The sequence below is a fragment of the Impatiens glandulifera genome, chromosome 1, assembly GCF_907164915.1.
Source record: "Impatiens glandulifera chromosome 1, dImpGla2.1, whole genome shotgun sequence".
NCBI lineage: Eukaryota > Viridiplantae > Streptophyta > Magnoliopsida > Ericales > Balsaminaceae > Impatiens > Impatiens glandulifera.
The window spans coordinates 78507427-78530624 of NC_061862.1; the positions used below are offsets into that span (position 1 = coordinate 78507427).

The following is a 23198-nucleotide window of genomic DNA, read 5'->3' on the forward strand; positions in this document are numbered from 1 at the left end:
TTTGTAGATGACTCATTCAACTTTTTAAAACAATCAAAATTATCCAAATTCAAGCAATATCGAAGCTTAGGCAAAATTTTGAAGTTGAAGATGCCTTCAATTTTCCTCTAACCTAATTTATACTAATTAAAGAACACGGCGAGCCTCCATCGATGAAACCGGAGCTCCCTTGGCGAAGACCCAATGATAACGCTATGCTGATGTCACTCCGCGCCTTTGACCAGTCAAGCGTGTTAACTCGAGGTTGACTCGCCGTGACCCGGCTATAAAATGCCAGAGTTGACTTGTATTGACACGACTATAAAACGCCCGAATTGACTCTCTTCCAACTCAGATTGACCCAGACCGTCTTGTCAAATATTTTATGCATCCGTCTCTCGGCCCAAGTGTGCATATGGGCCAGTTTATTTTTTTAAGGAATAATTCTGTTTTGTTTACTTTCTCTCTTATTTCTTTTGAAACCGAATTCTGTTATTTTGAAAGTTTATTGTAACCGAATACTCTTGGGTAAACCAGCCTCTTTAAATGGTGATGCCCACCCCACTTTTTGGGGCTATGAATTGAATATTTTGGAACTTTGTGTTTAAGTTATCTCTCGGCCCTCCTCCCCTTCTTGGACCGCTAGGTGTAAACTAGTGGTATTTCTCCCCTCCCCCTCGGCTCTTCTCTCCCTAACCTCGAATTCACCTCTAATTCTATGTCCGCTGCGCTAGAGTGTTGAATTCCATCATCGGTCCCGAACATCAAGAACGCGTTTCTTGAATTAAAGAACTTGAAAGGCTCGGCCATAATTAAAACTCCTAACATCTTGGTATCAGAGTTGTCCGATTCTCAACATGGTAGAAACTCGCCAGCAATCGGAAATGGATGCGCTCAAGGCCCTGATTGAAAACTTGTCTCAACAAACAGCAGCAATGTAAGCTGCCATAGACCGTAGATTTGATGTGGCTGAAGAAAGAATGGCGGCCCTTGAGAGCGGGGCATCTGGAAACGTGCAAGAACCCCGCCACAGACCCTACGATGATAATTCTTGCCACGGTCCTTCACCATTTAGGCCCCCGCACCCTGGCCAGAACCGCGGTCAACACTATGCTCCTCCTACTCGGCTAACCAAGGTCGATTTTCCTCGGTTTGATGGGTCGGATGTCGAGGGCTGGCTAATTTCTGCCGAGCAATTTTTTAGAGTGGACAAAACTAAGGATGCCACTAAATTAGAAATCGCCCCCATTCATTTTTCTAGAGAAGCAAGAATGTGGTACGGGTCATATCTTCAAAACCGAAATCATATGGAGGCCCTATCTTGGGCCGTGTTCAAGAGAGACCTTATGACTCAATTCGGGCCATCTATACATGATACACCAATGAGGCAGCTAATGAATTTGAAACAGGTTGGATCGGTTCAAGAATATAATCTCCGGTACATGTCGATCTCTCAAAAGTTATTACATATGCCAAGGGACTACGTCATTGATTGTTACTTGTCCGGTCTAAGGGAAGAGATTACGAACTGCATCAGGTTGCGATTTCCAGATTCTTTAAACGAAGCAATGGCCATGGCTAAAGTCCAAGAAGCAATATATAGGTCCTTAATGAGCAGTGGTAACTTGTACAGCGCTGAAGCATTGTTGCTGCCCACGCCATCCAATATCAACACAGCCGGGCCGAGCACCAATACTGACTTCAAGAATTCATCATATGGGTCCTCTTCAAATGCAAACCAGGGCCATGTTAAGCAATTAGACTCAGCCTCAATGGATGAAAAGCGAAAGAAGGGTCTATGCTATTCTTGCAATGAAAAATGGCAACCAAACCATATGTGTAAATCAAAGTTATTCATGGTTTCGGCCAATCAAGAAGATCAAGAACCTGACCAAGAACCTGTTTTGGATGATTTACCTTCATTGCTCGGCTCAAGGGATGAACCGGCCATATCCTTACATGCCCTGACCGGGTCTAAAGCCTTCCAAACGCTCTAGATTCTTGGCAAAGTTGGGAACCTGCCGGTGGTGATCTTGATCGATACAGGCAGCACCCACAATTTTATCAACAGCAGAATTTTGGAGAAAATAGACCACAAAAGCATAGCAACCCAGGTACAATCGGTTAGAGTGGTTGATGGATCTAATGTTTTATGTTCTAGTGTTTGCAAGGACTTGAAGTGGTCGATGGAAGGCAATGAATACCAAACAGAAATGAAGGTAATTTTCATGGACGGTTATGATATTGTGTTGGGAATTGAATGGTTCATCACTCTAGGCCCGTCTTCTTGGGACTTTGAAAAGCTGACCCTATCCTATGATAAGCAAGACAGAACCACGGTCCTTAAAGGGATTCCTCAGTCGCAGGCCAGTTTGATGCATGGAAACTAGTTGGAAAAGACCTTAGATGAATATATTGTTGCTTCCAAGATGCAAGTAAAGAGTAAGCCCGAAGGCCAAACTGTTTCACTAGCTGCAATGACCTTGGAAGATATTCTTAATGATCTAATTAGAAGCTATGGTTCATTCGATGCTGCTGTTATGCTGGTTTGGGAAAAAGACTTGGCCTGGATTTTTGAGCCAAGTATGGAGTTTAATCGAAGTTGGAAGAAATTATTTTTGCACCAGGCGCTGGGGACATTGCAGCAACCAAGGCCAGCTCTAAACACTGAAAAAATCGATCTTGGGTGCACAGAAATTCCAGAAAGCGGCGGAGTGGCAAGCGACCCGGCAGCGCAAAGGACCGCAAGGACCCGGCCAGTTCCACTACTGAAGCGATTCTGCCGAAAGTTTTTTTTGAAAATACGGTCTTATGCTGCGACCTTTGCTGAATGTGCCGAAGCCCGACCGAAGCAATAGTTTTGAAGTTGAAGATGCATAATAGAGGCTGACCAGTCCGCGTTCTTTTCGTCGAGGGCGACGAACTTCGAAGGGGGGGATTATGTTACGGGCTGCTCATCAAAAAACTCGGTCCTAAAATATTTTATGCATCCGTCTCTCGGCCCAAGTGTGCATATGGGCCAGTTTATGTTTTTTAAGGAATAATTCTGTTTTGTTTACTTTCTCTCTTATTTCTTTTGAAACCGAATTCTGTTATTTTGAAAGTTTGTTGTAACCGAATACTCTTGGGTAAACCAGCCTCTTTAAATGGTGATGCCCACCCCACTTTTTGGGGCTATGAATTGAATATTTTGGAACTTTGTATTTAAGTTATCTCTCGGCCCTCCTCCCCTTCTTGGACCGCTAGGTGTAAACTAGTGGTATTTCTCCCCTCCCCCTCGGCTCTTCTCTCCCTAACCTCGAATTCACCTCTAATTCTATGTCCGCTGCGCTAGAGTGTTGAATTCCATCATCGGTCCCGAACATCAAGACCCCGTTTCTTGAATTAAAGAACTTAAAAGGCTCGGCCATAATTAAAACTCCTAACATATTGACACGACTATAAAACGCCCGAATTGACTCTCTTCCAACTCAGATTGACCCAGACCGTCTTGTCAAATATTTTATTTGCTTAATGTTTTAATATAATTTTAAAAAGAGATAGATCCTAATCAGGTTTATTAATTATTAAGTTATTATTTTATTATGGTTAAAATATTCATTATTGAATAAGTATTTATGAAATGATAAAATTAATATTTATTATATTATATAAAATAAAATAATAATTTAAATATATATATATATTAAAATATAAATTAAATTTATTTAGGTTCGAAAAGAGTTTTAAATATATAAATAATAATATAAAATGATAATTTTCTCCTATTTTTTAAACTCTTTTCTTAAAGATAAATTTAATTATTTATATTTTTAATATATATATATATATATATTTATTTATTTATTTAAATTAAATAAGAAGGTGTAATAAAGAATGTATATATTTATACATTTATATGTATATGAAACTGATTCACTAAAATAATAATTTAAATTTATAAATATATATTAAAATATAAATAATTAAATTGATAAAAAAAATTATATATAAATATATATTATAAAAAAGTTATAATTATAAAAACAAACGTGAGTTTAAAAGGATAAACTAAGTTAATTGGGAATAATGAAAAAAAGAAGGTAAATTTGAGAAAGTTAATTCCAAATAAACTTATATTGGAAATCACCTCGAAAACAAAGGTAGAAGAAAAAAGTTAAGACGAAGTTACATAGAGAAATAAAATATTAAAATAATGAAAGATAAAAAATTATTAAATATAAATATTTGTTTATTTTTAAAAGTTTATTGTCACGGGCTAAAATTCGATCTGTGCGGCACTAAGCCGGTCCTGATTCTAGCTTAGAAAGCCTTTTTAAACGACGCAAGAAGAATACAACGACTTAGAGAGAGAAAACTCTTGAGAATAAGATTATATTGAAAGAATACTTGATAGTTACAATGGAATACCTTCAGGGTATTTATAGGATTTACACGTATTAAATTATAAATTACGTCTAATTACAATTTAAGTACACTAATTTAGGATATTCATACCATAACAAGAATATCCATACCTAATTTAGAATATCTCTTGCAATCTCTTCCTTAATTAGAATATATATTCTAATATCTTCCTTGATTAGAATATATATCTTCAATCCCTTCCTTAATTAGAATATCTTCGAATCTCTTACTTGATTTATAGATTCACTGGGCTCACGTAGACAACTGGGCCTCCCTTTTGGGCTAAAAGGATTAGCGCACTATCAGGCCAAGACTTTAATGATCCTCGATTGGGTCGTGACTTTAATGGGCCGTGACATACTCCCCCACCTTAGTCGTGGTCGTCCTCAGTTCGACCTTGACCTGATACTCTTCAATCTCTTCCTTGAAACATTCCCCACGCGGTCCCTCGTATCTGTGCAAAAACCCCTTGAGCACAAATTGCATAGACTTGAATTCTGGAATATTATGGAAGTGCACCTCGTGGCTTGATGTTTGCACCCCATACAAATGGGACGTGACATACTCCCCCACCTAAGTCGTGGCTGTCCTCGACACGACCCTAGACCGGTGCATGGTGATCTTCTTTCTGGCGTCCCTTAAGCGCTCTTCCTACCCCTTTGCACGTCACGGCATCGGGTGCACTTATGGTCGCCAGCCTTAACCGATATAAGACGTTTCCCACATGTCTCTCGATTGAACACGGTCCCTTGAATCTGCGCATAAGCCCTTTGAGCACAGACCGCATAGACTTCAACAATTGTGATGGAAACTTCTCCCTTTCCATCGTCCCCTTTCGTAACTGCACACCCTCTCAAATCTACCCCTCTCTTCATATTCTCGGTGTCTCCCTCTAAATATGCCCGAGCACGACCTGCTTCCTTTCCCACGGACTTGGTGCGAGTGAAGACAGACTGACTTTGGCCCACGTTGCCTGTGGTCAAACCTTGTGGATCTGATGGTTTTGTGCTGTCTTTGGCCTTGAGCCCCTCGAAGGCCTCGACACACGCTATCTGGACTTCCTCGAGTACTTATTCTTTTCCCTTGGACCCGTCCCCATCATCCATCTTGGCAAAAGTGACAAATGTCTCTTTACCACGTTTGTGACCTCGAACGAATCGCATCGTCGAGAACCTGCTTATTCCCTCTGATTCTCTCCTTGTTGGAATCACGCTAATCTTCCCGTGATCCAAAATGATTAAGGAATCGGAATAAGGCATTATGCAAGCGCGTACCTGATTGCACCATTCTAGTCCCAACAATACGTCGTAGTCTTCCATTGGGACCAAGGTAAATGAGACTGTTCCATTCCAGCCTCCGATCCTGGTGTGTACTCTCCTAGCCTCCCCATTCACCGGCTTGGCTACATCGAAGGACTTCACCGTCCCTCTTGTTGGACTAATCCGCAGACCCAACGCCTTGGCTACTCCTTCTCGTATGAATTTGTGCGTAGCCCCTGTGTCCACTAGTGTCTTGATGCGCTTTCCCCCGATCCATGTTTCCACAAACGAAGAGCCCCTCCTTGTTCCCTTGTTCGGCTTCGCAATATTAGCCTTCACAGCATTGAACAGTCTTAATGATCCTATTTGAGTCTCTTCTTCCTCATCAGAGGACTTAGTTCCTTTAACGACTGCTACCTTTTCCCCCTTAAACGAGCACATAAACTTTATGTGATTATGAGCAACACAAATATAATAGGCTCTTGGCTTATCCGACTCGTCGGCTTGCCTCCCTAAGTTTTTATGTGCATGCTCCTTCTTAGATGGACGGTCTCCCCCACCTTTCTCCTAGTCTTATGGACGGTCTCCCCCACCTTCTTCCTCATCATCTCTAATGAACTTCGGCCTGTTCACAGACACTTTCAGCTCTATCAGTTTTTCTGCAATCGTTATTGCCTCGGAAACGTCCCGCACCTTGGTTCTTTGCAGCTTCAACTGTGCTCAAGTCTTTAGGCTGTTAACAAACACGAAAAGTGCCTCATGTTCCGTTAGACTAGGTAACTCGAGCATCAACTCCTGGAATTCCTTCACATACTCCTTGATGGTCCCTTTGTGCACAAGTTGACTCAATCTTTTCCTAGCCTCGTACTCGGCATTCTCTAGAAAGAATTGGCGTTTGAACTCGGTCTTGAAGTCTTCCCATGTTTCCATCTTCAAGGTCCCTCGTTCAATATCTCCTTCTCGCCTCCTCCACCACAACAATGCCATCTCTTATAGGAAGAAATGTATCGTCTCCAACTTGTCACGATCATCAAGTATGCTTGATGCCCGAAAGTACCTCTCCATGTTCCAATGGAAGTCCTCCACTTCCCTTGCACTCCTCGAGCTTTTGAAGGAGTTGGCTTAGAAACATCCATCCGTTGAGGTTCCGCACCTCTATGTTCCCCTCCATTCCTCGCAATCCGCCTTTCCATCGATTCTAGCCTCTCCAAGATCTCCCTCTTGAGGGTCTCAACCATCGCATGGACTTCTCTCCGGATTGGATCAAGCACTTTCTGGTAGATATCATTAATCTCCCCTCGAACCGATCCCAGCACTTCGTCATGAATGCTACGATTCGAACCGTTAATGATTCCCATTATCTCATTCTCCAATTGTTCACATTTCTCATCCATCGTTGTTACTCTATCGGCCACCGTGCTAAACACTTCGAGAGCTTCTTGGTGATCGCTCATGCCTTCTTCAAGCTGGGTCACCCGTGCTTCCATGGCAGTACCTCTCTCGACAGACTTATCCCTCTTGGATTCCTTTTCCTTATATTGGCCGGTCGGAACCTTAGTGAGGGTAGTACGTGAATCCATTTCTTGCAGCTTGAATGTGGAAGTACAACCTTGCTCTAATACCACTTGTCACAGACTAAAATTCGACCCGTGCAACACTAAGCTAAATCGGCCCTGATTCTAGCTTAGAAAGCCTTTCTAAACGACGCAAGAAGAATACAACGGACTTAGAGAGAGAAAATTTTGAGAATAAGATTATATTGAAAGAATACTTGCTAATTACAATGGAATACCTTCAGGGTATTTATAGGATTTACACGTATTAAATTAGGAATTACGTCTAATTACAATTTAAGTACACTAATTTAGGATATTCCTTCCATAGCAAGAATATCCTTACCTAATTTAGAATATCTTTTTTAATTTTTTTCTTAATTAGAATATATATTCTAATATCTTCCTTGATTAGAATATATCTTCCAATCCCTTCCTTATTTAGAATATCTTCGAATCTCTTACTTGATTTATAGATTCACTGGGCTCACGTAGACAACTAGGCCTCCCCTTTGGGCTAAGAAAATTAGCGCACTATCAGGTCAAGACTTTAATGATCCTCGACATCCCCTGGATTGGGTCGTGACATTATGTTAACTTAGGTGCATGTTAAGAGAGTAAAATAAATTATATAAAAATTTTAATGATGTAAGTCAACTTTTACTTTGAATTTTTTTTTAATATTTTTAATATTAATATAGTTGTGTATCGGGTTTAAGTTTCACAAAATCTCTGTCCCTGAACCCGATCGAGTAACCTTCATCCCTTCACATTCCCGACTCCGAATCCGATTGAAAATACATGATCTCAACTATTGGATATTCAATGTTATTAGGTATACGAGTACCCATTATTATTTATAATCCTGGTTTTATTTCATTTAAATTCTAAATAAATTAATTTCAAAAGAGAATAAAATTTTCAAGATATATATATATATATATATATAAAAATAATACAAAATCATTAATTTATCTTTCTAAACAAAATACTTTTCAATGAAAATAGAAGACTTTATGTGCAATTCGAAACAAAGGATGTGAACTCTCAAATACTCAACTTCATGTGCAATTCGACCGTATTCACATCCACTACAAAAATTATGATATTTTGCAATAGTGTTCTTTTCGACTGAAATAGCATTAAAATAAGTATTTATCAACTAATTTAGTCACTTTGAGAACAATTCTAATATAATCAGCAATGTTACATAAATCAGATGCGGTTATGAAGTTGCAGATTTTGTAACCTATGTTGTCACTATTTTTACAATTATACTTGTAACTAGACTTTAGCCATTTTTATTTCAATATATATTATTCAAACTAGTATTCAAAACATTATTTACATGATAGATTTTATTAATGTTATTTTGTATTTTACAACTTATTTTGGAATAATTATTATAATATTATTTATTAATGACTTGTTTATTAATGACTTATTTATTAATAACTTATTTATATTTTTCAACAAAAAAATATATATTAATATTTAAGTTTGTAAAAATATTTCTTAAAATGTAATTAGTCAAATGTTCTACAACTATGTTTGCAATCATTTCATTTATCTTATAAATATAATGATTTTAAATGTAACTTATTTTACCATTCAAGCAATTATATATTTTTAGTATAGCAACTAATTTTCAAACTTCACTTGTAATATTATTTGTAATTAATATCTAATTTTTAATATTTTATTAATTTTATTTACTGCTATATATTTTGTAATATATATATAATTTATATTTTTCATTTTAACACTAACTTTAGCCATTTCATTTATAATATTATTTACAATAACTTTACATTATATATTTAAGTTTTTTTTCCAATTAGTTTATTAATAAGTATTACAATATCTTTGGCAACCCATATAAATGTATTCAGAAAATTTTATCAATTACTTTAGCAATTTGTTTAGTAACATAATTTACAATCAAATTTAAATTACAGATTTAAAAATATTTACAATAAGTTTACCAATTTATTCTACAATATATTTTTGCAATCTATATAAATTTATTTATAAAAAATTATCAATATTTTTATCTATATGTTCTCCAACATAATTTATAATATTTATAATTTTTGCAAAATATTACCAATAGGTTCTGTAAAATCTTTTGCAATTAATATATATTTTTTACCTCAAATATAATTCAACATAATTTGTAATTTATACAAAAAAAAAATATATTTATAAATTTTACTAATATCTTTAGTCATTTCTTGTGCAATATAGTTTTCAATATTTAGATGGCATATTTTTTATTTTCTGAATTAATTTACTAACTGATTTAACAACATTTTTGTAATTAATATTTAATTTATAATTCCCACGAGAAAAAATATATTTATAGAATTTTATACATTTAGCCATTTAATTTTCAATATTTTATCCAATAATTATATTTTATTATTTTATAATTAGTTTTGTTATAGGATATTGAGCCATAATATTATAATTTTTAAAATTCCAATTTATTTATATATAATTATCTGCTTCTAATTACAATTACTAATTCAATATAAAAAAGAAATAATTCAATAATATTCCTATATATATAATATATTTTTAAATAATAAAACAACCTACAAAAATTAGGTTTATATATTTTTGAACTCTTCGTACTTCAAAATACCGCATTTACAATATCATTTTTACATAATTGGCAATTTACAAAAATAAATAATAAGTTAACTTCACATTACAAAATAACACAATCACACTATCATGGTCACATATATAGATGGATGTGGTGCATCTACCATATGAAGCAAAAATCGGGGGACCGGTTCAGTTCAGTATAGATGGATGTATCCATTTGAGAGGTACATATTGTTTATATGTAAAAACTATTAATTTGTGTTCAATATTTGTTTAATTTTTTCGTGTGTATTGTATTTTTTATAGGTTTCTTAAGAATGTGAAGCAGAAAGTAAAGAACAAAGCCAGAATTGAAGCATCAATTTGTAATGCATATATTCTAGAAGAGATATCTACATTTGCCTCGTATTATTTTGAATCTAACATACAATGCAAACAAAGACACCCACAAAGAAACACAGAAGGATCTGTCAACAATAATGATGCTTCAATTTCGATTTTCAATTATCTTGGACGATCTAGTGGCGCCTCAACTAAATTAATTTTGAATAGCCAGGAAACGTTAGTCGCTCATACTTACGTGCTCTTAAATTGTCCAGAGGTAGATCCTTACTACAGGTAATAAAAATTTATAACGTATATTAATCAATTTATCTTAATTAATTTTGAGATTGATATATGCATGCAGGATTTTTTGTGATTTAAACACCAGTTTACCAAAAGATGAAATAGACCGCCAATTCGCATCATGGTTCCGATGTAAGGTGAGGAAATAAGTTTAATTTATATGTTGTGTGTTTGAGCATTATATTTAATTTTGCATTAATGATTTATTGTAAACTTGTATCTTATAGATTGTTGAGGAACATGGTCCTTTAGTTTCAAAAGGATTATTGTATTATTTGTCTTTTGGGCCCAAAACACCCGCAACAAGACATTCAATGTACTTCGTTAATGGGTTTGTGTGGCGGTCAAGAGATTTTGGATCTAACAAAGCAACCATGAATAGTGGTGTTTGTGTGCATGCTGATGACGCAGACTATTATGGACTTTTAGAGGATATAATAGAAATTGAGTATTCTGGTCCAAGTTTACGTATTGTTTTATTTAAATGTTTATGGTTTGACCCAACCCGTGGTTCAAGAGTTGATGAAACATATAGGTTGGTTGACATAAACATGAAACGGAAGTATGCAAAGTATGACCCTTTCATTCTAGCTCAACAAGGTATACAAGTCTACTTTGCTACGTATCCGAACAAAACAAATCAGATAGGTGATTGGTTGGCTGTTTGTAAAACAAAGGCAAGGGGAAAAATAGAGAAACAATGGAGTGATGATTTGGTGTATCAACAAGAAGAGCCAACTATACAACTAGATATTCCCCTAAATATACCACTATATGATGTCAACAATTTAAGTGATCCTAATGGTATGATGATACAAACGTAAGTGAAGAAAATGAATTTGAAGATGTTGAATGGGAAGGAAGTGAGTCAAGTGGAAATGAATCTGAAGGGAGTGGGTCGGAGGAAATTAGTGAAACTCACGAATCATTGGATATTTTTTGATGCTTAATTAGTAAGTTTATTTGTTTAAATGCTCAACTCTTTGTTATGTTTAAAGATTATCTTTTATTCTAATTAATTATGATTATTTAATTTTATGTTCAAATATTAATACCATGGGATGTGCAATTCAAATTGTAATTTTATTTTATATGAAAGTCGCAAGGCCAGTTGTGATTTGATACGTTTATTACAAAACAAATTACAAATAACTCTAATATACATAATGCAAAATACATTACTTATTTATTTATAAATGAAACTAATAGATAGATTATACCATATCAATTGTTATTCAACTTATATTGCAATATTTAGTTTTATAAAGTTACAATACGTACATTGTTTATCAAAATTGTTAGTAAAAACCCAATGGGTTAGCTCCTACACAAGTTGCTTATATCTAATTTTAATATTATTAATTTTACTTATTCTATAACTATTTATTTTTTATTATTATTATTCTTTTGCAAAATTAGTATAATTAATTTATAATAAATTATTATATACAAAAATAAATGGATACTCCGTACAATATGTATAAATAATTAAGAATTAAGTTAGTAAATTTATAAATAATAAGTTTATAGATAAATTTAAATTTCATTGATTCTTATTCATTAAAATAATGTAATATACAATTAATTATATATATATATATATTTTTATATATAAAACAAAAATTGCAATTTGAATTTGTATTAACATTGTAAAACAAGTTACAAAATAACTCTATAATAAATTTAATACAAAATAAATTACTATTATTTCTAAATGAAACAACAAATATAAATTAAACAATATGTCAATAACTATTCAACTTAAATTCCAATATTAGTTTTATAACAATTGATAAATAGCATTGAAATTACAAGTTATGTACACATTCAAATTAGTGAATAAAAAAATATTCTAAGCTACATAATACCATGTCTCTTAGAAGCTACCTTAAATCTCCCCTACATTAGTTATATCTATTCCGATTATTACTCTATCCAAAAAAATATTTACCTTGATTTTAAACATATGTCAAACAATTTAATTAAAAACTTATTATATATATAAACATGTCTTGTTTATTTGTAAACTTTTTAGTTTCACATATTCATAGTTATGTAATATTATGCAATTTTTTAAACTAATTAATTATTAAGTTTTTTCTTTTTCTTTTCATTTCCAAAATTATAAATACAATTTATTTTTCAATTTTACTTTAAATGAAAGTTGCGAAAAAAATGTAAAATTAACATTTTATTAATACAAAATAAGTTTTTAAATTTGATTACGAAATAAGTTAGAAGATTATATTCAATTATCTGTAATGCAAGATAAATAACAAAATTAGTTTAGAAATCATTCAAAATATATTTAAAAGTAGTTTAATTTACTTTTTATTTTAAACTTGCAAAAAAAATTGTAAAGTAAAACAGTTTTTTTTTTTTAATGCAAAACATATTGAATTTTTATTTAACATATAATTAATAAATTTTAAAATTAATTAAGAATTAATTAAGAATGAAAGCATCTTAATAAAATAAATAATAAATCAAATTATATTGTCTTATATTTGTAACTTCATTTGGCAACATATAATTATAGTTTTGTTGCGAAACAAGTTACATATTAGTGTTAATAATATTTAACACAAACTTAGTTGCACAATAAGATAAGATTAGAGTTTCCAACTTTTATGGTCACTTATTATTTATTTTTTATTGGAATAAAACATTATAATTATAAAAGTGGATGAAAGCGTTGGAATATTTATATATATATGGTAGTTAAAATATTAACAATATTATTTGTATTATCTCTCTATATTAATGTGGCTTTAAAAGTTGTAATGATTACTTGTTATAAAAAATTGTACTATTTTAATTAATAAAACATTATTCCCTCTTTAGTGACTTGTTTAACAACAATTTATTTGAAGCTTTTAATTTTTTTTATCAACAATCAATTAATGTAAAAAATGTTACAATATTTCCACTATTTAGAATTTATGTTATAATTTAAGTTACATATTCTCAAAGAATGTATTAGTTATATTTAAGTTGCAAAAATAAGTTACTAATGGACCATTTTTTTGTAGTGATCCTCTCTCATGTAGTGAATTAAAAAAAAAAGTAAAAAAAAGAAAAGAATAAGGACAGGGGGAATAAGAGACCTCAATTTTTTTTAACATGTATCTTTTCTATATAATTAATTCTCATTAAATAAATAAGAAATTACATATAAATAAATTATAACATTTATAAAATCAAATCTATATGTTACATAATATAAATTTACAAAGATTTAGATTCTAATTGAACTAGTCCATCAATTACACAACTTTTTTTTGGGTAATTCCAATGACAAACACATTTGAATTCAATAATAGTGTGAGAGGAAGATAAGCAAGCCGAACAAACCAATTAAGTGGTGACGGAAGAATCTCTACCTAGAATTCTAAATAACAATAAAATTTATCTTTACCCGATGGTTGATAATCAACGCCGAAAAAATTTCTACCAAATGATAACTAACCATATACAAATATGGTTAAAATAGTGTGAAACTCATCGAAATTATTAAAAGATACTTATAAAAGGGCTTCAGATTAGAGATAAATTCCAAAAACAATTTAGAAGAAGAAAAAAAGACACCAGATCAGACAACATTATCTCATTTGCTGAAAAAAATAGATGAATTCGAACTCGATAAATGGTAATCAACTTAAGGGTATGAACAATAGACGATCCACAAAAAATTGAGAGTATTTTTCAGATTACTAAAATTCGAGATGACAAATCTGATCTGGTTAAATATATTATCATACTGAATAAAACAAAATACCAATTTAAATCTGATTAGTTGTGGAAAGATAAATAAGGAACTTTCCGATTCTATAAAAGTCACCGAAAAGGTAACGAGTAAGTTTACTTTTCAATTTTGATTGTGTTTTTTTAGAGAAAATTGTAATCCCTAATTTGTAAAAAAGTAATGGTTGATTACATTTTTAATATATATATATATATATATATATATATATATATTCTCCAAACAATAGGCTCACACCTTTCTTGAGCAATCATCGATAAAAATGATGTAATAATGAGCACCACATAAAGTCAAGAAATCCATAGAACATATGTCTGTGTGAACCATATCTATGATATTGGGCTTCTTAGATGGAGAAAAACTTTTGAAGGAAACTCTATGTTGCTTACCAACTAAGCAATCCGTGCATGTCTTCAAATCTGTGGACTTCAAGCTCTGAAGATCGATTGTCTTGGAGAGAACTTACATGAGAGAACTTACATGTCATTCTGACTTAAGTGATATATATATATATATATATATTTTCTAAATGATGTTTGAAATTTTATCAAATTTTAATAATGTTTCGATCAAATCTGTTTGAGAGTTCCCAACAACATAAATCTTTACCTAGCAAAAAAAATATAGTGTTGCGATTTAACAACGATATATCGTACTTAATACTCGACATTTTCCAAAACATATATTGTCTCAAAATAAATATTACATCTCAATTCTCTCATACACTTATTAAAGATGGATATGTATTTATGATCAATCAAGATTGAGAAGATATATATGTATAAAAAAGTAAACATATAAATAACATAAGATTTACGTAGAAATCCAAAAGAAAAAACCACCTAGTAAATGAAGAAATAGTATATTACAATTTAGAGAGAGAATAATAATAATAATAAATATTTTATGTGTATTAAACTATAACTAAGACTATATATTTATATCTAGTCCAGATCTTCTGCTACTAATTTCGGTGTTCCTCTGTTCCGGACCAATCAGTATGCAGCTTTAATATTATACTAATAAATTAGTTGCGGGTTAAAAAAAGATATATCCAGAACCCGGATATAACACTGCTTCTTTCTTTTTACAATGTAAAAGGAAGCGAAGCAAGCGCATAAGAGTGAAAATTGCTTCACTTCACTTCCTTTAACAATGTAAAACTAAAGTGAAGCAACCGCATACGAGTGAAGACTGCTTCACTTCACTTCCTTTTACAATGTAAACTGAAGTATTGATAAATAAATTGCAGGATTATATATGCTTATAATTTTCAAGTAAAACCATTAATGCATTCATGTAAATGCATTTATACCTTAATGTAAAAGCATTTTAACCTTAATGTAAATCTTACAATTATATATAAATGTTAATATAAGTAATATTATCACAATATAAATAAAACACAAAATAATAATATAATTTTAACTTATACACTTATATATAAATATTAATATAAGTAATATTATCACAATATGATTAAAACTTATATTAATAAAATTAACATAACAAATAGAAGTGAAGCAAGCTTCATTCTATGTGCGCTTCATTTACTTCTATTAACATTGTAAATATAAATGAAGTTAGCATAACTAAACTCCTCTTGCTTCTATTTTATTTACATTGTAATTAGAAGTGAAGCAAACTTCACTCATGTGCGCTTCATTCACTTATATTTAAAATGTAAATAGAAGTGAAGCTAATTTCACTCCTATACGCTTGGTTCACTTTTATTTGCAGTGCTAATAGGAGTGAAGAGAAGTGAATCTAACTTCACTAAAATAATAATTAAAATAAATTTAAAAGAATTTCCTCGCTGCACGCCCACTATTTATTTTCTCTCTCAGCGATTTTTCAAACCCTAGCACGGATCTTCTCTGCTACAATCTTCTCGCAAAATGGCTTTTTGTTAAGGTGGCTTTGAAGGTTCTTTGTGGTATTTGGGATGATGATAATGCAATCTTGGATCCCTTGAAGCATGTAGTTACTTGCTATTGAACATATGTGATTTCACCATTACAAATCGTTTGTCAGGTTTTTGTATTGTTTTTGCAGATTCCTTTATAGTATAGAACGAACTTCGGTTTGTTTGCTTGAATTGCCAAGTGTGATTCCAGCTAAGTTACTTTATCTGTGTAATATTTTTTAGCACTGATCTGCACTAGTTGCAATTGGTTTCTTTATCATATTATAGTGCCTGATTTTCACAGCCATTGTTAAAGCACTACAAATAATCGATGATAATTGATTTCTCACCCTGCCTTGGTTGTTGTATCTAGGATCCTACATCTTCTTAGGATTGCATAATGTGCTCGCTTGAGAGTATGTCATCCCAATGATCAGTGCACGCTTGTCTAGTTTGTTAAAAACATTTGAACCTTCATGTAAACCCTACTAAAGACAAGCAATTATGCATTTTTAGAGCAGAAAACGATTATATACGTATTTTGAATTTGTGTCTAGTTGGAGATGAACTTAGTGGAGGTCATGAAATGATACTGACTCAAGACAATAAATAAACTCTTATTAAAAAATCATTTATGTAAATTTGGAAATTTGATGAATACATTTAAATTACTTATACTATTGTAAATATAATTTGAGAATTTGTGGGTTAATGTTGATGTCCTGATGACTCATGATGTTTGCGGTCCTAGTTCTTTAGGGATTTTTAAGAAAGAGTTCGGCTCTAATTCTAAGTTACTTACTTATATTGTTGTCATAAGAACTTCTATACTTTGGAACTCAGTTAACTTAAAGCTATTTGTCCTAAATTCTTATGACTTTTCAATTTTGTAGGTCTAAGATCGTGAAAACGTTATGATTATACCTGATCATTACATCTTCACAAACAATGAACGTGAAAATCGTAATGTTAACATCTTGAGAGATTATTGCACCAAGAAAAATATTAAATACTTCTATGACATCAAATATCTTTGAAATTTTAAGGTAATTGGATAGTTGAGAAGATAAAAATTACTTCTATGACATCAAAATATTAAGTACTTCTATGATGGTGGATTTTTTTGGAGCTTATAAATTGGAAATTGATTTGCTTGCATTTAGGTATTGTTAGGCATGGATTCTCACACATGTACTGCTAGAGCATTTTGCCAGTTTGCAACTAGAATAGGTAATACTGATCTAGGTTTTGTGTTGGGCACCGGAAAGGTACTATTAAAAGTTTGATAGTGTTTTTCTTAATTTTTATGTGTAATAATTGATAATTGCTAATTGATTCTCCACATCTAAATTTTAGGTTCCTCCAACACTTAGATTTGTATTGGAGGGTGAGATGTCAGATTATTTGATGCCAAAGGATTTGATTTTACAGGTTAATGTAGTCCTATCTTTTGATTACCTAATTTTTTCAATTGGAGTTATAATGTATAACTCGTAAACTTGTTTTGTTTATATTTTTCAGATTATTGGTGAAATATCTTTGGCAGGAGAAACATTTAAAGCGATGGAATTCGTTAGATCTATTGTTGAAAGTCTAACTGCAAGTTGGTCAAACAATTTTTACGAGATCAGATTATACAGATTTCATTCATTGGTAACCTTGTACTTTTTGTTTGTCTTATTTCTGCGAAGATGGAAGAGAGGATGTCCTTGTATAACATGGTTGTTAAAGTTGAAGGAAAAACGGAGTTGTACTTGCTAATTCAACCACGCATGAGTACCTTAAGATTAGTTGTTTTATATGAATTTTTTCGGTTACTTGCATAACAAATACTACTTTGGTGGTATGTTACAACAATTATGTAAAAATACAAAAGCCAAAAATACCTAAGACACTTTAAAATTTAATGAATTTGATTGTTGAATTTGGTTTTGTGTTGACTAAGATCTATATACTTTTACCTTGTCATTTAATCAGGATAAGACTTTTGTTCCGTATGAAGTACTTTACAGTGATGATCAAGCTAGGTAATCAAAGTGTACTTGAAACAGTTGTTTTGGTGATAAATTTGTTAACCCCTTTCCATTCCTGAAAAAATAAATAACAAGAGTGATAAAAAGTGATTTAGTTTCTTACCTTGAAAAAAGTAAAGTTTAGGGATGTTCATTAAGTGAGGGGTCCTGAAGTAATTTGTTTTTCTCTACCAGGACCTTTTACTTGCCTGTTTCATCATATTATACTGAACGATCTATTGGGTATCTTATGTATTTCATCCAGATTTTTTTCCTGAGTACAAATTTGACATCTTAAATCTAGAGTCTTTGGTGGCAAAGGTGCAATGTTTGATTAATGATTAAATTATAAGTAGAATTGTCATCTATATTTCATTGCAATTTCTAAAATTAAAATATCTAAATTTTAATCTTGGATTGTAATTTTACAACCTCATTCTCCTGACAATAGGGTCTTAGCTAGAGAATGTAAAGATGTGAAGATTGGTAGAGTTTATATTAGATCTTGTACGGGTGGAAAATACGAGGATTTCCTTGCTGCAATAAAAATCTTTCTTATTTTGGTGTGACTTCTATACACCATTCTTTCTACTATTGCTGTTGTCTTCAATTTTTTTGTGTTGCATTTGTTAAAGCATACATTTGGAACAAATTTACTTTTTTTTGGTGAATTGGAGTTGGAACTTAATAATCCTTGAATGGGATAAAATGTATGAATGTACAGGGGAAGAATATTATAGTACCGAATTTTTTAATTCCTGCCACTCAGAAGGTTAGTTAGTCTTTTTATGGCTGAAATAGTGAAATGTAGGTGAGAACTCTCTAGCTGATCGATTAAGTGTAATTTTTAGGTCCGGGTGGATCTATCTATACAATATTATCGGTTCCTGTATCTGGTGGGAAGACTTGCTCACAGATATTTGAGAAAGCTGGCTGTGACACACCTACAAGTCCTAGTTGTGGGGCTTGTTTGAGTGGCCCTAAAGATACTTTTGCACGTCTAAATAAGCCAAAGGTAAGTTTTCTTCTTACACTTTGTAAAACTAAACCTATGTATTTATGTTACATGTGCTTACTATTTAGAAGTGGCGGGAATACGATTTTACTACTACTGTAGGTATGCGTATCGACTACAAATAGGAATTTTCCAGGTCAGATGGGACACAAAGAGAGCTAGATTTATCTAGCTTCTCCCTACACGGCCGCATAATCTCCTTTGACTAATCTCCTTTGACTGATTTCATTACTGATCCAAGAAATTTTCTACAATAAGAGCACTATGTTGTTGTTGCTACTGCGAATGAGACATATTAACTATTTTCAAATAAATTTGTCTTAGAATTATCGTTTTTGATGTAGTGTCTGAGGCTTCTAGTACTACTTTAGCATTGTTATTATAATAATAAGACTTGCAGACATGTTGCATGATTTGTTTTTTAGTAGGGTTTACATGAAGGTTCAAATGTTTTTACATGAATGTGTTAATGGTTTATATAAAAATTATAGGCATATGAAACAAATAGAATATTCAATTCAACAACCAGTTTCACTAAATATTCAATTCAACATTTTCATTTACAATGTACATAGAAGTGAAGCAAGTCTCACTAAAGTGCGTTTATTTCTCTTTTATTTACATTGTAAATAGAAGTGACGTAAGTTTTACTGAAGTGCACTTGCTTCTCTTTTATTTACAATATAAACATAAGTGAAACAAGCTTCACTCTAATAAGCTTGCTTCACTTTTATTTACATTGTAAACAGAAGTGAAGCAAATTTCACTCATGTGCGCTTTCTTCACTTTCATTTATATTGTATATAGAAGTGAAGCAATCTTCACTCATGTGCACTTTATTCACTTTCATTTACATTGTAAATAGAAATGAAACAAACTTCACTCATGTGTGCACTTTAGTGAAATTGATTGTTGAATTGAATATTCCATTTATTTTACATGCCTGTAATTTTCATGTAAAATCATAAACACATTAATGTAAAATTATTTATACTTTCATGTAAAACTATTTATACCTTCATGTAAATCATAGTAAAGACCTGCAATGCTATTTACTAAAGTGCCTAAAAAATATATATACGCCTATACTTTTAAATGAATAATAATTTTACATGATAATTTCTTTTATTTACGTCTATACTGATGAATAAATGATTGTTTTGCATGTTAATTTTTTCTATTTACGTATATATACTAATGTATATACTAATGAATAAATAATAGTTTTACATGATGATTTTTTCTATTTTTTCTATACTTTTGAATGAAGAATTCTTTTACATGATAACTTTTTCTATTTAGACCTATACAGATGAATAAATGATAGTTTTACATGATAATTTTTCTATTTATGCTTATATTGATAAATAAATGATAGTTTTACATGATAGCTAGATGAAGTATGAACTAAGGGACATGAATGAGTTGTTGGAGGCAAGGAGACTTTTGGTCAAACACTTTGTACTATGGCATTGCTGCATCAATCTCTCGAGATGATTAGCTTTCTTACACATGTTCAGGTGATTGTGGTTGATTTGAATAATCTCTTTCATGGGATGTAGCCTCTGGTGCATTATAATGGCTAAAACAAAAACAAAAAAATAGAACGAAATTCCATTGATTATTATCAAAATCATGCCCATAGTTCAGACTGAGTAATAACTAACATAACATTTTTTTGGAAAATAGCTTAACGTCAATTTATTAAGAACCTAAAAGTGGGAGAAATGGTCAATTATCAAAGTTAAACAAACCTTAGTTTTGATTAAAAGAATCAAACGATCCTAGAGTATCTTATTAGAAACAAAAAAAGATCACAGACAACTCAAGCATACCAATCATACTACTTAACATTATTGTTCAATGTAGACAATATCATTTCCGCTACTTTCGGATCTCAGTCTGTTGCTCTCGCAGCCCACCTACTTTTTCTAATCCATGTTTGGCTCTATGCTTCTTTATTGGTGATTGAACTGTTGTATTTGATGATGAATATTTATGAGCATTGACTTCATTCCCTTGGATCAATTTTGCTTTAGAGGAACCAACACTAATATGATAAAATGAATTATGTTTCAGTATTTTTGGAATTTCACATTACCTTCACATTCTTTTGCTTCATTTTTGTCTGATTTACTCGGTCTACTTTCAAAGTTTTCTCTTCACTATCATCTGATTCATTCTTATCACTTTATTTCTATGATTTTTCCCTTTTTCCTTCCTCTGACTCTTCATCTTATTTCTATAATTTTTCATCTTTCATTTCCTTTGATTCCTCATTATTCCCATCATCTGCATCTCCATCTTTAGATTCCTCATTTTGATTGTCTAATTCTTCAGTTTTAACTTCCTCATTTTACTCCTGAACTTTTAGCTTTTCCTTTTGTTCTTCAATTGTTTTTGTACATTTATTAATGGGATGTTCAAAAGTATTGCAGAACGTACATCTATTTGGCCTCCATTCATATGTAATATCTATGTTTGTGGGTTTGCCTCTTCTATCAATTATTGTCATCTTTGCAGGTAAAATGCTTCTGGGATGCACTTCAATGCTTATCATATCATATGTGATGTGTTCTCTTTCCTCTGTTATTGGGTCCATATATAATGGTTTCCCTAAGAGAATAGCGAATTGGCTAAGTGCTTCTGCATTATACATATGAGCTGGAATGTTCCTTAGTTTGAACCAAATTTGAGTTGTTTCCTTCGGTTTGCTGAGTAGGTTCATACTTTCAGACAATTTTTCTAGCTTTATACAGTTTGACCCAACATATGTGTGTCCCAACTTCAGAATATTTTCCAGATCTGTTCCTTGCTTGAATTTCAAGAAATAGAGATCATGAATATTTGCTGATACCTTTTCCAGTCCCATATGCTCCCATTGTTTTAGCAAAACATCCTTAGTGACTAGGATAGATACATGATTCATACTTATGTTGTTTTCAACAACTACATTTTCCCATTCTTTAATGCATTTTCCTCCACTTCAATAGGTAATTTAAACTCAAAAGTGGATTTAAGAATCTCAACTTTTGGTTTAAAATCTCCCAAGTAAGTTTTGCCTTTATATTTCTTTCCTACATTTTTCTTCCAGACTTCATTAACTTTCCAACTGGAATTATTTTTGATAGTGTAGGTCTTTGTTTTTGGGCACTTCATAAGCTCCTTCATTGTTTCCACAAACCAACAAACTATCTTCTTGTATTCTTCTTATTTTAGTAAGTTCCAATCTTAAAGATAGTGAATATTGAGTTGGGTAGTGGTTTGTTGTGTTTTTTCCTTACTGAGCAGAATATCTCCTTTCTTTACTTGGAATAACAATGTCGCAATTTGATTCTTGAATCCGTAGAGATTTGTCCTTTCGTTGTATCCAACCTTCCATATTTCATCATTTTTTATTTTGACTTCAAACTTTCAGTTTCATTCTGCATTTTTCTTCAATCTTCTAAGAGCTCTATTCTGCATTTCTGGTTTCTCAGAAATCTGTTTTTTCCTATTTCATGTATCGTTTTCTTGCTTGATTCGATTTCTACGAAGTCATACACTTATTTTATCTTATTCCTATTCTTTCTCCCCATCTTAGTAGAAGAACTAGAATTCAGGAAATTAAGAATACAAATAACTCAACCAAACCCAATTTACTTACAACCGAGAAAAATCTACGACTAGGAATGACCGTAGACTAACGAACTAGTGTCCATGTTTCACACAACCCAACAACCTAAAAACATAAAGCAATCGATGACCTAGAGTACTCACAATCCCATACTTGTTCTCAAACAACCCTAGCGACTGTATTTATGATTTCCCGACCCAATATTCGTGACACAAGTAAACAATTTCTAGACAAACGTACCAGACATGCCGATTATGTCGATCGTGCCGAATATGCCGACGATTGTGACTCCAACCACGTTTCTCGTAACCTATGACCAAATCAAACAACCGAATTTTGCGCGACCGTTCTGATTGTGCCGAACGTGGCAAACATGTCGACTGTGCTGATCGTGTCTATTGTGTTGAACGTGCTAGACGTGCCGACGATCGTGATTCTGATGTGATTC

The 23198-nt window shown here is 32.2% G+C and overlaps 1 pseudogene; it reads left to right on the plus strand.

Moving 5' to 3' along the window:
- Nucleotides 1-10018: 10018 nt before the first annotated feature.
- LOC124933485 lies at nt 10019-19531 on the plus strand (annotated as a pseudogene).
- The last annotated feature ends 3667 nt before the right edge of the window (nt 19532-23198 follow it).